Source organism: Erinaceus europaeus, chromosome 14 (assembly GCF_950295315.1).
Source record: "Erinaceus europaeus chromosome 14, mEriEur2.1, whole genome shotgun sequence".
Lineage (NCBI taxonomy): Eukaryota > Metazoa > Chordata > Mammalia > Eulipotyphla > Erinaceidae > Erinaceus > Erinaceus europaeus.
In genome coordinates, this window is record NC_080175.1 from 29908828 (window position 1) to 29924202 (window position 15375).

At 44.9% G+C, this 15375-nt stretch overlaps 1 long non-coding RNA gene across 1 annotated transcript; it reads right to left on the bottom strand.

The window, feature by feature from the left end:
* Positions 1-419: 419 nt before the first annotated feature.
* LOC132532652 (uncharacterized) lies at positions 420-1540 on the bottom strand. The gene is made up of 3 exons (XR_009544563.1): positions 1490-1540; positions 1129-1266; positions 420-607 (listed from the first exon to the last, which is right to left on the bottom strand). It is a non-coding gene; the product is annotated as an uncharacterized LOC132532652 (long non-coding RNA).
* Positions 1541-15375: the final 13835 nt, after the last annotated feature.

The following is a 15375-nucleotide window of genomic DNA, read 5'->3' on the forward strand; positions in this document are numbered from 1 at the left end:
GTCTGTTTGCATAGCCATTATGCTATCTTATCCCCACACACTCTTTTCCATTCTCTCTCGCTCCCTCCCCCCTTCTCCATTCCCCCACCCTCAATACCAGTGGTGGATTGGATTAAACCTGGGACTTTGGAGCCTCAGGCATGAGAGCCTCTTTGTTAAACCATTATGCTGTGTTAACTCCCCTCCCCCTTTTCTTGTTAAAGGATTTTAAAAATCTATTTTACCAGAGCACTCCTCAGCTTATAGTGATGTGGGGAATTGAACCTGGGACCTTGGGCTTCAGGCATGAAAGTTGTTTGCAAAACCATTATGCTATCTTCCCAGCTCCATGGGTATTTATTATTATCATTTTATAATTATTAGTTTTAACTTCATTTTTATTTGATAGAACAGAGAGCAATTGAGAGAGAATGGGAGACAAAAATTGAAAGCCATGAGAGGGCCCCGTGCAGACAGTTGGACAGGGAGCTCTGCCTGATGCTTTCCACATCATGGAGGGTGGTGAGAGTGTCACTGCTCTGGTACATAGCTACCAAGATGCTCTTCTGGTGGCCTCTATCAACAGAGTTGTTCAGGGTCCAGGTAGAGTCACCCCCAGCGCAGAGACCTGTGAACATAGCAGTGGGTTTAGCAATGGACAAAGGAGGGGCCCCAGAGAGCAAAGCAGAGGCAGTGAGAGGATGAAGGACTTGGAGAACCAAGAGGCTGAGCATCCACACCCTATCCACAGAAACCACTGTAGCGGGACAAATGGGGAAAGCAAACCCAGTCTTAAAGCTAGAAGACGATTCCTGCATATCAGCAGGAAAGTGTTTAATGAGGAGTTGAGATAGGAGACCTGGACTCCCCACTACTTACTGAATTTGAAGGTGTGGAAGTGGCATTGGCTTTTTAATTGAGAACTTAAGAGGTTTCTATAAACTTGGAACTAGAAGTTATCATGCTGGATCACTATTAGTTCTGGTGTATATTCTGGTCCCATTTCCCCAGTGAGGCTGGTTTTCAGTGTCCTGAGTTTGTTTACAGGAGGGGATAGATGGCCAGAGAGGTCGCACTTGCAGCAAAGGGTGCAGTTCCCCTCTCCCCTGCTGGCCCAACCTGGGGACCTAGGCTTGAGGAGGAGCTCACCTGGGGTGTCCTCTAGTAGCTGCTCCAAAATGAAGGACTCCTGGCAGCTGGAAACTGATCTGGAGTCATCCTGTTCCTGGGACAGGTCCTTAGTCACTGGTAGTGGAGCCATTCCATTTTAATGGTGATATTCATAGTCTGTGTGGAGAGAAATCCAAGCATAGGTTCAAGCTGAGGTGGCCGTGATGAGCCCATCATGACCACAGAATGTGCCCACAGCATGGAAAGGGAGCTGTGTTTTTCTTGGCAGACATGCATGGTTTCTGGGGGCTATTAGGCTCCTGCCAATCCTGCACACACCCCCACCACCATGGAATTGGTTTTCAGTGTCATGAGCTTGTTTCAGGAAGGAAGATATAACCTGGTTGAGGCATATCCAGGAGCCCAGGGGGTCCCCTCTCCCCTGTTGGTCTCCACATGTGAGGCTGGGGGAGTCATCTGCTTCTAGTGGAAGCTCCTCAGTGTCTGCCATTTGGCCTATTTCATGTTCATGCAGATGTTTGCCACCTAGATGTAGAGAAACCTCAGTCTAGGTCCAGGCTGACCATGAAGAGACTCATCTCACTGTAGATGATGACACACAGGCCTTCTCCTGGACCTTCTGTGCAAAGAAGGTTGTGTCTCTGTGTCTCTGTGCCTGAATCTGACAGGAGACTCTGCCCTACCATATGCCCAAGAAAAGCATTGACTAAAGAGGAAGTTGCAGGGAGGAAGATGCAGGGAGTCGGGGGTAGCACAGCAGGTTAAGCACACATGGTGCAAAGCACAAGGATTGGCGTATGGGTGCCGGTTCAAGCCCTGGCTCCCCACCTCAGGGGAGTCGCTTCACAAGCGATGAAGCAGGTCTGCAGGTGTCTTGTTTTTCTCTCCCCCTCTCTGTCTTCCCCTCCTCTCTCCATTTCTCTCTGTCCTATCCAACAACAATAACAATAATAACAACAACAATAAAACAGCAAGGTCAACCAAAGGGAATAAATAAATTAAATATAAAAAAAAGAGGAAGATGCTCTTATACATTCCTGTGCCTGGAATGCAATGAATTCCTCATGAGGGAGAGCTCTACAGAGCAGCCCAATCTGCCACAGAGAAAGAAGTAGAGAAGCAAGTGTTGTTAAAATTCGTAAGCTCTAGCCGGCCGGGCTAGCTTCACGGGTGGGTAACAGAGACGCCGAGACAACGGCTGGCCAGGGAAGCTGTATTTCTTTATTCCAGAACAACGATTCATAAACTAAGACCAACTAATCACCAAACAGAACTCTGCTGTTTCTTTGCGGCGGTGCAAGCACTCTCTCTTACTCTGGAACTCAGGAACCCAGAAACTCTCGCGGGGTTCCTTCGGGGCGCGGCCAAGCAGGCCCGCGAAACTAACTGGACTGATGTAATTCTCTCGGTGGGGGACAACTAGAACCCAATGTAAAGCATACAACAATTCCCCCTTTTATTTTTAACTAAATGACTATAGTATCAAGGGTGTGGGGTGAACAGAAACCTATATCGTACAGGCATTTTAAAAAAAAAACTGGCACAGACATGGAGAAACATGAAAGCAAGTAACAAGAACCAGTGTGCTGTAAGGGAAGGCGTGAGGGGGCCATATCAGCCTCTGTGGGCTAAACTTTATCAGCTTAAAAAAAACATTTCTTGCCTCTGGGGGGCGTACCTTTCTCGACAGACATTTGTATGGTGGTGGGGAACGGCCTAGAGTCCCAAAGGCAGCTGGCTGCAATTTAGTTACTATGAAACAAAACTTGTTATTAGTATATTTCTAATAGAGAAGGAAGTTGAGACTTTTACAAACAAGGACTGTCATTAGAGCCTGTTACAGAGCAGTGAGTCACTGTCTATTGAATGACTTTTTCCTGTCAGAAGGTATTGAAGCTAAGCTGGAAACCATTTTCTCTGAGGCTTTGCAGTTAATGTCTCACTCCAATCAGCCTCTTCTCAGATTGCCCTGACACTCACCTGCAGGTGGCTCTGTGGTTTCTTCTATCCTGGAACTCACAGCCCCCTGAGAGGCTTCCTCAGAGTCCTGGGAGAGAAAGAAGTCAGGGTCACAGTAAGTCTTTGGAGTGAGCAGTGGAAGAGCACATTTCCCAGCAGCTCTGTTTCCCCAGAGAGAGAGCCCCATGTCCAGTATCAAAGCTACTTGACCCTGGGGTTGACTATGGTTTAGAATTGACACTGTAGATTTTAGTGAATCCTTGGGTTTTCAGTGCATGTTCAGAAGTGTGTTGACAAGGATATGTGGATTTCTTCCTCTAGTCATGGGATATACACACAAGTAACTCCCAGATGAGTAATTTGTAATTTAAAATGTCAACTATCTAATCTAATGGTTTGAAAGAAAAAAAAAAAAGACCACATTTCCCTCCACTTGAGGAGAAGCATTGCCCGAAGTATGAAGAAGCAGGAAAGTGTCATCAATGCTGCAGAGTGAAGGCCAACCCAGACATGAAGCAGATGCTCAAATTATGCAAAAGAAAAAAGAAAAAACCCAAAACTTCTACTCTAACTATTGACACAATATAAACAGAAATATGTTCATAATGGATTAGCAAAGAAGTTGAAAGAATTTAAAATTAGTCAGTTAGTAGCTTAAAAATATCTGAAAGGCATATATATTCTTTATTTATGTAATACTACCAGGATTATTAGAGGAGCTTTGGGCAGGCACCACTGCCAGTGGCCATTTTTCCTTTGTGTTTTATTTGACTGAACAAAGAGCAATTTAGAGAGGAGGGGGACTGAGAGAGGAAGAGAGACAGAGAGACAGCTGCATGACTGCTCCCAGGCTTGTGATGTCTCCCCTCTGTGTCACTGTGCATGAGGACTTGTGTGTTCAACCTGCTGTGTTAGCGCCCAGCTGGAAAGGCTTATTTTCTTTAATTTCATTTTATTTATTTGATAGAGACAGGCAGAAATGGAGAGGGTGGGGTGAAAGAGAGGGAGAAAGAGAGAGAGAGAGAGAGAGAGAGAGAGAGAGAGAGAGAGAATTGCAGCTGTGCCTCACCACTCACAAAGCTTTCCCTCTGCAGGTGGGGACGAGGGCTGGAATGCAGATTCTTACACATTATAATATGTGAACTCAAACAGGTGCATGGAAGGCATATTCTTGACACACTAAGTTGCTAGAGGAGACAATAGTGTAAGGAGGAATATAAATTATTCCACCATAAAGATGATAGAGAATTGAACAAAGAGCACACAGTGCCCAAGGAACCTGCATGCACTATCAAAGGGTCTAATATATCTGTAAGTAGATCTCATGAGAATAATACAGAAAACAGGGAAGAAAAACTATCTGAGCTCATAATGACTAAAGGTTCCTAACTTTGTGAGAGAAGTAAATCTACACATTTGAGAAAGATACTCAAAATTTCTATGCTCAAGTTCACATGACTCATTTCTCTATATCCCATAGATGTGTGAAACCACCTCATAGCTTTCACCTCCTCACTTCATTAAGCATAATCACCTATAGTCCCTTCCCCCCAAATGGAAGTGCCAAGTTATCTCAAAGTTTGTGAGAACTATGGGGTTATCTTGTATGGGAGACATAGGGCTTTGGAGTGGGGTGAGCATGGAACTCTACCCCTATACTTGTATATGCTTATTAACCATTATTCAGTCACTAGTGAAAATGTGGGGAAGAGAATGTCTTTGGAGGGCCAGGCAGTGTCTCACCTAGGTAAGCACATGTAGTATTAAACACCAGGCCCAGTGCAAGGCACCAACTCCCCAGTTGTAGGAGGAACGCTTCACAAGCAACAAAGAAGGTCTGCAGTTGTCTCTTGCCTCCCTGCTCTCAATTTCTCTCTGTCCTATCCAATAAAATGGGGGAAGAAAATACAGCTTCCAGGAGCAGTGGATTTTTAGTGCTAGCTATAATCCTAGTCCTAGCTATAACTCTAGAGGGTAAAAAAAAAATCCTTGTTCCTCATTGTAAATATCGTAGCTATAGCACTGGAATTCCAGAAATCAAATGATACACAAATAACTGTTTTGCCACCAGGGCTTGGCAGCTGCATCATGGCTCCACTGGTCCTGGCTGCCAATGTCATCTTCTTTTTTCATTTTATTTCATAGAGAAGAAACAGAAAGGGGAGAAAGGGGCAGAGAACTAGAGAGACACCTGCAGTACTGCTTCACTACTCATGAAGCTACCCTGCTGCAATTAAGACCCAGGGACTTGAACCCAGGTCCTCTTGCATGGTAACATGTGCACTCTACCATGTACACCACAGTCTCTCTTCCACACATCTTCTTGCTTTCTTTATAGTAGAATAAAGAAAACTGGGGTCAATATATTCTCTTCACTAAAAGTGTCTCCCTCTCCAGGGGTAAATAGTCTACAGGAAACAATGTAAACCACTCTGTATATAAAAGAGTTAATTGGGTGGGTGGGTGGGGGGAAATCCATGCTAATAGAAAAGCTGTATCTTGAAAACAGTTCAGTACAAGAGGCATTAAGGATTGACACAAGAAGCATTCTATAAATAAAAATGGTGACATTTCAGGTGCCATGTTCTTTCCATGATAAGTCAAATTAATTATTGTTGCATATAGTCCCAGATTCCTTTTCTGTGTATACACAGACCTGTATGTCTGTAGGAAAATATACCTTTCTGTCTGGTATATTCTGGATTCTTCCCTCATCTCTAGACCTCTTTCTGTCCAAGGCAGGAGCTTGGAATGTAAGTTCTAGTCTTAGAAGCACTTATACTGATGTCGTCCTCTGCATACTCCATGACGGCATCCACATAGTCCATGTTCTCACTGTAAATGTAGCTAATCAAGTCCACAGTGACCCAAAACAGAAGAATAGCTGTTAGCTTGTTATCTAATCAATTTATTTTTTGGCTGATTACTTCAGTATTTTCCACTACTTTTTCAAGATATCAACTTTTTAAGTATATGTGCAAGATCTAATGAGAGAAACAGTATGCAAAGATATTTCTGGAAAATGGACAGATCCCAGAAAAAGAAAAAATCTATGTTGTTGGGTCTCTGAGACCAGGGCTGCAGATCCCGTCCTCACAGCTTTCCTGCCTGGAGTCCAGGCCAGAATGTCACTGGGCTGTAGGGCTGGCAGGTGCATTTGCTTTGAGAACCACCCCATGGAGAAACCTGCCCTTAAGTCAGTGCAGTTAAACTCATGGTCCAGGGTGAGGTTAGCTCCCATCACAGCATGGAGAGAAGGGGGACAAGAGGGAGGGGCATAGACTGCTAGGACTCTGCATTCTGAGAAGTTGAAGATTTGAAATACCATGGTCTGGGAGGTGTCACAATGGATAAAGCACTGGACTCTCAAGCATGAGGTCCTGACTTCAGTCCCCAGAAGCATATGTACCAGAATGATGTCTGGTTCTTTCTCTCCTCCTTTCTCATGAATAAAATAAACAAAATATGTTTTAAGAAATGATTTGAAGTATGTGAACTAATGACATACCTACAACGCTCCTTATACCATTGCTTCATCCTTTCAACTGATCTGAAATCCAAGAGAATAGGAGAAAGAAAGTAAAATGCACAAAATTCACATAAACATATTGTGAGTGCCGGCCAGTGTAAACATCATCATCAATTGTTATTGGTGGGACTGTGTGAGTCAGGAGGCCTGTCCTGCTCACTGCGTGTTGAGGGGCCCTGCTCTTTGACAGACAGTTTGCTAGGTTGGCAAGGAAATCTTCTAGAAGGATGAGAAATAGGGTTGGAGGTCGGTCATTGGTGCTGGTGCTTAACTGCACTTGTTACCGTGCACAAGGCTCCGGGTTCAAGCGCCTGGTTTCCACTTGCAGTGGGCTTAGCAGCTCCCTTTGTTTGCCTAAGTCAGAGCCTTTTGTGGACAGCTGAGAGCACACAGCTGTTCTTTGTGGGAGTGAGAGCACATGTGGCTAAAAGACCCCCAGATGGAGCTGTGCTCTCCCTGACAGTCATGAGGAGTCAGGGCCAGGCTGCAGTCTTACTAAAAAGAGACCATGAAGCTGCAGTCAGCCCAGCCCAAGACCAGTGATGTTCAGGCTCTCAAGACTTTCTTGGCTTTCCTCATGTTGAGTGTCACCCACATGTCCAGCAGAGACACTGAATACTTGATTCTGAAGTCACCCTTGAACCTGGAGATGGTGTCTCTCTTTCACTCCTCTCCTCTGTCCTTGATTTCTCTCTGTCCTATCCAACAACGAACGACATCAACAATAATAACCACAACAAGGGCAAAAAAAAAGAGGGAGGAAATGGCCTCCAGGAGCAGTGGATTCATGGTGCAGGCACTGAGCCCCAGCAATAACCCTGGAGGCAAAAAAATAACTATAAGGTTAGTTCAATATATTTTCCATGAGTCCCAAAGAATTAAGTTGTATTTTCCATATCACTTTGTTTTAATTGCCACTGGGGTTATCACTGTGGATTAGTGGCTGCATGATGAATCCACTGTTCTTACTGATCATTCACCTGTTTCTGTGTGTTTGTTTTTGATAGGACCAAGAGAAATTGAGAGGGTGGGAGACTGCGTTGAAGAGAGGAATGAAATCTGCAGCCCTGCTAACTGCTTATGAAGCTTCCCCCTGCAGATGGGGAGTGGGGGTTGAGCCTGGAACCTTGGGCATGGTAATATGTATGCTCACTGAACCAGGTGTGCCACCAGCCAGCCACCCAGTCTCAGTTTCTAAGGGCTTTTCATACCTTTCCATAAGTTAAAGGGAAAATATATACCTCAAAGAAAAAGTGCACAAGTTTACAATGAGTCAATAAGTGCAACAAGCAAGTAGAAAGAAAAAAAAAAGACACCATAAAGTATTTAATCAAATAGTTTATACTTAGACCTAGATACCTCATTACCCACCTCCTATTTCACTTCCCTCAGTCATACTAAGGCTAATCTTATCAGACAAAGTAAGGACTACAAAAGATGGATGTGGGCAAGAGACCAGCATACTTCAATGATGGCTCTCTTGGTCACCACAGGCCACCCCATCCTCTGGGGCCCAAGTCAGGGAATCCTGGGATTCCCACATAGATATGATGAGGCTATATCTCTGACAGATCCCTCTCTGCACCAATGCTGGTCATCTCCATCAGGAACAACATCATAAACCCTCTTGTGGGCCTCTCCAGGACCTTGCCCTCAATGTGGAACAACAATGGTAGGGACTGCCCCACTCTCCAAAGGGAGGTTGGGTCAACATACACTGCCACTGGAGGAAGGCTGGTCCTGAAATGAGTGCAGCCTAGACACTTAAAAGAATCATGTGAGATAAGCCAAAAGGGGAAAGATGAGTAGAAATGATCTCACTTGTAAGCAGAACATATGATTCAACAACCGGAAGGGGAAACACATAGCAAGACATGGATTGGTTTGGTGTATTGAACCAAAGGAAAGGACTCTAGGGAAGGAGGGCAGGGAGAGGGCTAGGTTGGGGAGGGTGTGTGGAGGGTGATTGTGGAGTCCAGGAGCATGATGGGAAAGGACCTAAGTTGGTGAAGAGAGTGTTTTGCAGACACCTATCAAGGTGCAATGAGAAATTAACTTTGTGTCAAGAACTATAAAAAGCACAAACCCTAATAAAATTATTTTCAAAGATAAAAAAAGGTAAGATTATTTAAAACTTGCTTTCCTAGAGTTTTATTCATAAAATTTCACTTAGAGTCTGGAAAAGAGAAATTTCCCACGAGTGGTCATCCCACTTCTGGTTATCTTGTCCATCTCCAAAACTCTCTCCCTTTACACAGTCTGAACTGGAAGATGCTTTGAAGTGTGTTAAACCGGAAACAGCTGCTGGCTATGATCACATCACCCCAGAACTCATTCTTAACCTGGGTCCCGTGGTAAAGAAGTGGCTCGCTTCATTCCTGTCCCACATCTTGGAATCTGAATCTGTGCCCAAAGTTTGGCGTCGTGTGAAGATAATGGTGGTTTTGTAACCAAAGAAAGACCCAACACTGGCCGCCAGCTATAGACCAATTTCTCTCCTCTCCATGTGTTACCAACTCCTTGAGAGGCTGCTTCTGTCATGTATTTCTCCTCTTACAGAGAAATTCCTATCACCCACCCAAGCTGGTTTCCACCCAGGAAGATCTACCTGCGAACAAGCCCTGGCCCTCTCAACTTACATTGAAAATGGATTCTAGAAGAATTTAAAGACGGGTGCTGTCTTTGTTGATCTCACAGCAGCCTATGACACAGTCTGGCACCGTGGTCTCCTAGTCAAGATCTCAAGATGCCTGCCTCCATGGGTGGCCAACACTATATCGTTTCTTCTCCAAAACAGAAGATTCCAGGTGCATCTGGGTGACAAGTCTAGCAGATGGAGACTTGTCTCAAGTGGCCTCGCCTAGGGCTCTGTTCTGGCTCCTATGCTATTTAATATTTACATCAATGACCTCCCAGAAACTTCTTCAAGGAAGTTCATCTACGCCGATGACATCTGCTGTGCAACTCAGGCATCAAAGTTCGACATCCTTGAGGAAACACTCACAAAAGACCTGTCTCTGATATCTGATTACTGTAAAAAAAATGGCGACTAATCCCTAGCACTAAAAAAAGGTATGATCAGTTTTCCATCTACACCATGCCTCGGCCTCGCGTGAGCTTAATGTGCAGCTTGGCGATACAAGAATCCGGCATGAAGCCCAGCCAGTCTATCTTGGCGTTACTCTCGATCGCACTCTGTCATTTCACAAACATCTCATAAAAACTGCAGCCAAGGTGGGCGCGAGGAACAACATCATTGCAAGACTGGCCAGCTCCTCATGGAGCGTGAGCGCTTCCACACTACGATCATCATCTCTGGCATTATGCTATTCCACTGCAGAATACTGTGCCCCAGTATGGTTCCGTAGCCCCCATGTCCACTTGGTTGATTCCAAATTATATTCCTCCATGAGGATAATTTCTGGAACCATTGGTTCCACCCCGGTTCCATGGCTGCCAGTTCTTAGCAACATCGCCCCGCCAGATATTCGTCGGGATGCAGCATCATCTAAGTTCATTTCCCACGTCTACGCATGACCAGACCTGCCAATATACGTGGATATCTTCACCCACCCTGTCCAATGCTTGACGTCTCGTCACCCAATCTGGTCCCCTATGCCTACACTGAACTTCTCTGTTCCAGACTCTTGGAAACAGAGTTGGCAGTCAGCTGAGGTAAAGAACAAACTCCTCATCACAGACCCCTGCAAGCGTCAACCCGGCTTTGACCTAGCACGTTATGATTAGCCCCTCCTCAATCGCTATCGAATCGGCTATGGACGGTGCGCCGCTATGTTCCATCGCTGGGGAGCCAGAGACGACCCAAACTGCCCCTGCGGCTACAGACAGACTATGACCGATATAGTCAATGACTGCCACCTCTCCAGATTCAAAGGAGGTCTCGAAACTTTACATCAGGCTCAACCTGACGCTGTTGACTGGCTATGGAAGAAGGGCAAATGCTAGAAGAAGAACTTAGAGTCTGGTAAAATGTAAAAAGCTACTTAAAAAGTGTGCCCACCATAAAACCAGGCAGAGTTTCACAGGTACCATGAGAAGGACCATGGGCACTAGCAAAGGGAACTGCATGGTGGGAGCTGTCACTGGGTGTCTCTCTCTCCTCTCTGTTCCCTTCCCCATTTCCTTCTCTTGTCTCTCAGGTACTTTAAAAGAAATTTGAGGAGGACTTTGCTCAACAGTGTTATCCACTCACTGAATTCATTGCCTCATGTCACACAGAATAAATTCAGTTAATGAATCACCATTCCTTCAGTCCCAGGTCCCTGTCACCATGTGCAGGCTGTGAATGTAAACACTTTGCAGAAATTCAGTGTGAGTGTCTGTGTGTCCTGGGAAGCAGGGACTGGCTGTGGCTTGTCCTGCCTCCCTCGGGCTGAGCTAGAAGGGGAGACACGTGAAGGAAGAGCAGGCCATGAGAGGGTCCTCCAGGGTGGGGACCTGCTGGCCTCTGTCTCTGCATCTGTCCTTCAGCCTCTCCACCCTGGCTGCCCTTCCCCAGGACTCGGGCAGTCTCCATGCTTCCCCTCTGCCGCCCACACAGGGCTGGAAAAAAATCCTTGCAGAAAAGCCACCTCTTCTGTCCTCAGGGCAGCAGAGAAGAGGCAGCAGTGGGGGCAAGAGCAGGTGGAGCAGGTACATACTTTGTGTTGGAGATGAGCAGCACATTGGAATATAAGAACATTTGCCTTTTCTGCCACTTCTGCCCCTTCTGGAATTTGCCAGGGCCAAAGAGCAGGATGCAGCCAAAAGGCACCACAGGAATGTTCTCCTCTTCCAGGCTGCCCTCCTTCACAGAAGAGCTGGAACACAGCAGACCCACAGGGAAGCTTGTCACAAGGCAGGTGGACACAGGGACTCATGCTGATGCCAACACTCAAAAGCATTACAGAGGATCTCAGTCCCCCAGAAGGACTCAGCACCCTGATTCAGTAATCCTGAACTAGACAGAGCTCCTGTGAGAGTTGAGGTCACTCAGGGCCAGAGGAGATGAAGAGCATCTTGAAGGACAGGGCACAGGGGCTGTCACTTTAGTGCCAAGGGACAAGGAAACAGCAGAGTCTCAGGACCTCTTAGAAAAGAGACACTAAGAGGGAGTGAGTGGTAGTGAGGGTATTGGGGTCCTGGTGCTTGGTGCTGGGAAAGGAGTTGAGTGGGGGGTGAAAGTGTTCTGTAGACACCTCTCACTGGGAGATCAGAAATCTTACCCTGTGTCAACCAACTGCACTGTAGTGAGTTAAAACTGGCCCCCAATATAAGAATAAAAAATATATAAGGTGCTGCTAAGAGGTCAAAGGAGAGAGGATGAGAAGTGTTTCAGAGAACCAGCTCAGGGCCAACACCGAAAGGCACACAGTGTCTGGAGTGTTGTCAGAAAATCATCAACCCCAGGTATCATCTTCAGTTTTTGCCTCCTTGACTCTGCTTGTCTCCCTGCCCATTCCTCTCCCCCTTTTATTTCGTCTTACATTCTTTTCTCTTTTATTCTCTCTCTCTCTCTCTCTCTCTATATATATATATATATATATATGGAATATAGCAGTTATTCAAAATGACTGCTATATTCCAAGTAATTAATCTTGATATAGTATATTATTCCTTATCCTTAATATCTGTAATGATAAGTAATATTATTTTATCCTTTATATCATGTCTGGTTACTAAGTAAGAAAACAATAACAAAACCTATTTGGAGAATGGGACATCTTGGTTCCAAGGCATATTTATAGGAATTCTACATCACAGTTTTATATCAAGGAATGACAAGACATTTGTTCTTGCAGATCTCAATTCAGTGGACAACAGCTAGTAGTCAAGATATAATTTGAGAGTTTCTCCACTGTCATATTGATTTTGAGAGCTCTGCCAAGGTCATCTCTCTGTTAGGGCAATATCATGTGAATGGAAAGAATCACAGGCTCTCCTCCTTCTCAGGACCACATCACTGTGCAGAGGATGAGGTTTAAACCCAGTTTCCTGTCCTTGCTAACCCAAAGAACCATCAAGTGGCTATCTCAGTTCTACTGGCAGGTGCTGATTGTATTCCTAGTGCTTTCTGACAGATGAGAGAAAGCTGTGAAGGTTGTGCTCCATCACTCCCCTCAGCCAATCTTTGACACAGCTGGGTCTCATTCCCTGCAAGTCAACGTTGTCAGTAATTCCTACATATCCCTCCTCCATCTCTCTCTCTCTCTCTCTCTCTCTCTCTCTCTCTCTCTCTCTCTCTCTCATAAGCTTTGTAACTTGTGCACACACACAGGTGCCCTAGGAGCATATTTCCACTTGACCTCAGGAGTATTTTCACTTTTTCTGGGAAAGTAGCACTTCAACTTGACTCTAGAAAGTGTTTGAGTGTAAAACACTGTATGTGTGGATGCCTGCTGTGGATTTGCCTCAAAATATGCAAGGATTATTGTGAAATTACTTTTAAATGTTCACTGTACAAGTTATACATGTGCTTAAAACTTATAGTGAGGAGCTGTGTAGTAGTGCAGCACATGGCACAAAGCACAAGGACCAGTGTAAGGATCCAGATTCAAGCCCCCAGCTCCCCACCTGCAGAGCGGTCACCTCGCAAGTAGAGAAGCAGGTCTGCAGGTGTCTATCTTTCTCATAACCCCTCTGACTTCCACTCCTCTCTCAATTTCTCTCAGTCCTATCCAACAACAACAACAACAACAACAACAGCTATGACAATAATAACAACTACAACAAGCACAACAACAAGGGCAACACAATGGGAAAAATGGCCTCCAGTAGTGCAGGCACCGAGCTCCAGCAATAACCCTGGAGGCAAATATATATATATATATATATATATATATATATATAGTGTGTGTGTGTGTGTGTGTGTGTGTGTATAAGTTGCTCTACTCTCCTGGGGATTTGAACCTCTTGCCTCTAGCTTGTCAGGAAACACCTCTCCCACCAGGCCACTCTGCTAGCACTGCAGGCAGCTGCTAACTCTCTATCAGTTGCTCTCTAACAGATGAGAGAGAGAGCTGGGAAGGCAGTGCCACCCTTAATCAAATACTGACTGAGAGGCCAGTCTATGTCTCCATTATGATTCTGTGTCAGGAGCTCCTGCTCTCATCACACAACATCCATCACAGTGACTACAAGCTGAGGCTACTCCGTGCTGTGTGCTTTGATTCCTTGAAAAATGCCATTTAGAGCTTCTGAAACAGACTTTTGATTATATTAAGAAGACATCTACCTTCGAAATGTAAAAAAAAAAATAAGCACTGTGCATATACATATTTGACTATGCCATTTTGAATTATTTATAAAGAATAGATCCTTTAAATTCTTCAATATTGGGGGTTCAGTTGGTGGTACACTTGGTTAAGTGCACACATTACAGTGTGTAGGGACCTGGGTTCGAGCCCCCAGTCCCCACCTGCAGGGCGAAATCTTCATGAGTGGTGAAGCAGAGCTACAGGTGTCTCTCTGTCTCTTTCAAATTTTGTCTCCCGTTCTCTCTCAATTGCTCTGTGTTCTATCAAATGAAAATAATGTTAAAAACAATAACTGTAAAATAATAATCATAAATACCCATGGATCTGGTAAGATAGCATAATGGTTATGCAAACAACTTTCATGCCTAAAGCCCAAGGTCCCAGGTTCAATTCCCCACATCACTATAAGCTGAGGAGTGCTCTGGTAAAATAGATTTTTAAAATCCTTTAACAAGAAAAGGGGGAGGGGAGTTAACACAGCATAATGGTTTAACAAAGAGGCTCTCATGCCTGAGGCTCCAAAGTCCCAGGTTTAATCCAATCCACCACTGGTATTGAGGGTGGGGGAATGGAGAAGGGGTGGAGGGAGCGAGAGAGAATGGAAAAGAGTGTGTGGGGATAAGATAGCATAATGACTGTGCAAACAGACAATCATTCCTGAGACTAACAAGGCCCTAGGTTCAATTCCCTGCATCACCATAAGCCAGAAGTGAGCAAGGTTCTGGAAGAAGATGAAAAAGAAGCTAGGGGGAAGAAAAGTTAAAACCTGTGGAAAGAAGCTAATGAACACTTGATCTGGACTATCTGGGGACACAGCCTTTTACTATGTCTGTGTGTAGGAATTCACTTCATGTGGAGGCTGCAATAGTGGTGGGCATGCTTGAGGTTATTATATGAAGGGACTGACTCTTTGGAAAAGCGAATGAATTCATCTCTTGGGGGACAGGGGCTGAGGGGGGTCAGATAGTAGGCATGACTTGACCAAAGATGCTGAGCAGTCTGCTGAATCATTGACTGCATTCTGGCTCCTTCATGTGGTTAAATAGTGAATAGCACCCTTTAAAGTTATTCGGGATTTTTTGTTTGTTTGTATTTGGGTGGTTTTTTTCTTTGTTGTCGTTGTTTGTTTATTTTTCCATTTGATTTTCTAGGACATTGGGAAATTAGGAGGGGAAGACAACAACAACAAGACAACAAATAACCTCATCCAAAAATGGGGGGAGGACTTGGACAGAATATTCACCACAGAAGAGATCCAAAAGGCTGAGAAACACATGAAAAAATGCTCCAAGTCTCTGATTGTCAGAGAAATGCAAATAAAGACAACAATGAGATGCCACTTCACTCCTGTGAGAATGGCATACATCAGAAAAGGTAACAGCAGCAAATGCTGGAGAGGGTGTAATGTCAAAGGAACCCTCCTACACAGCTGGTGGGAATGTAAATTGGCCCAGCCTCTGTGGTGAATAGTCTGGAGAACTCTCAGAAGGCTAGAAATGGACCTACCCTATGATCCTGCAA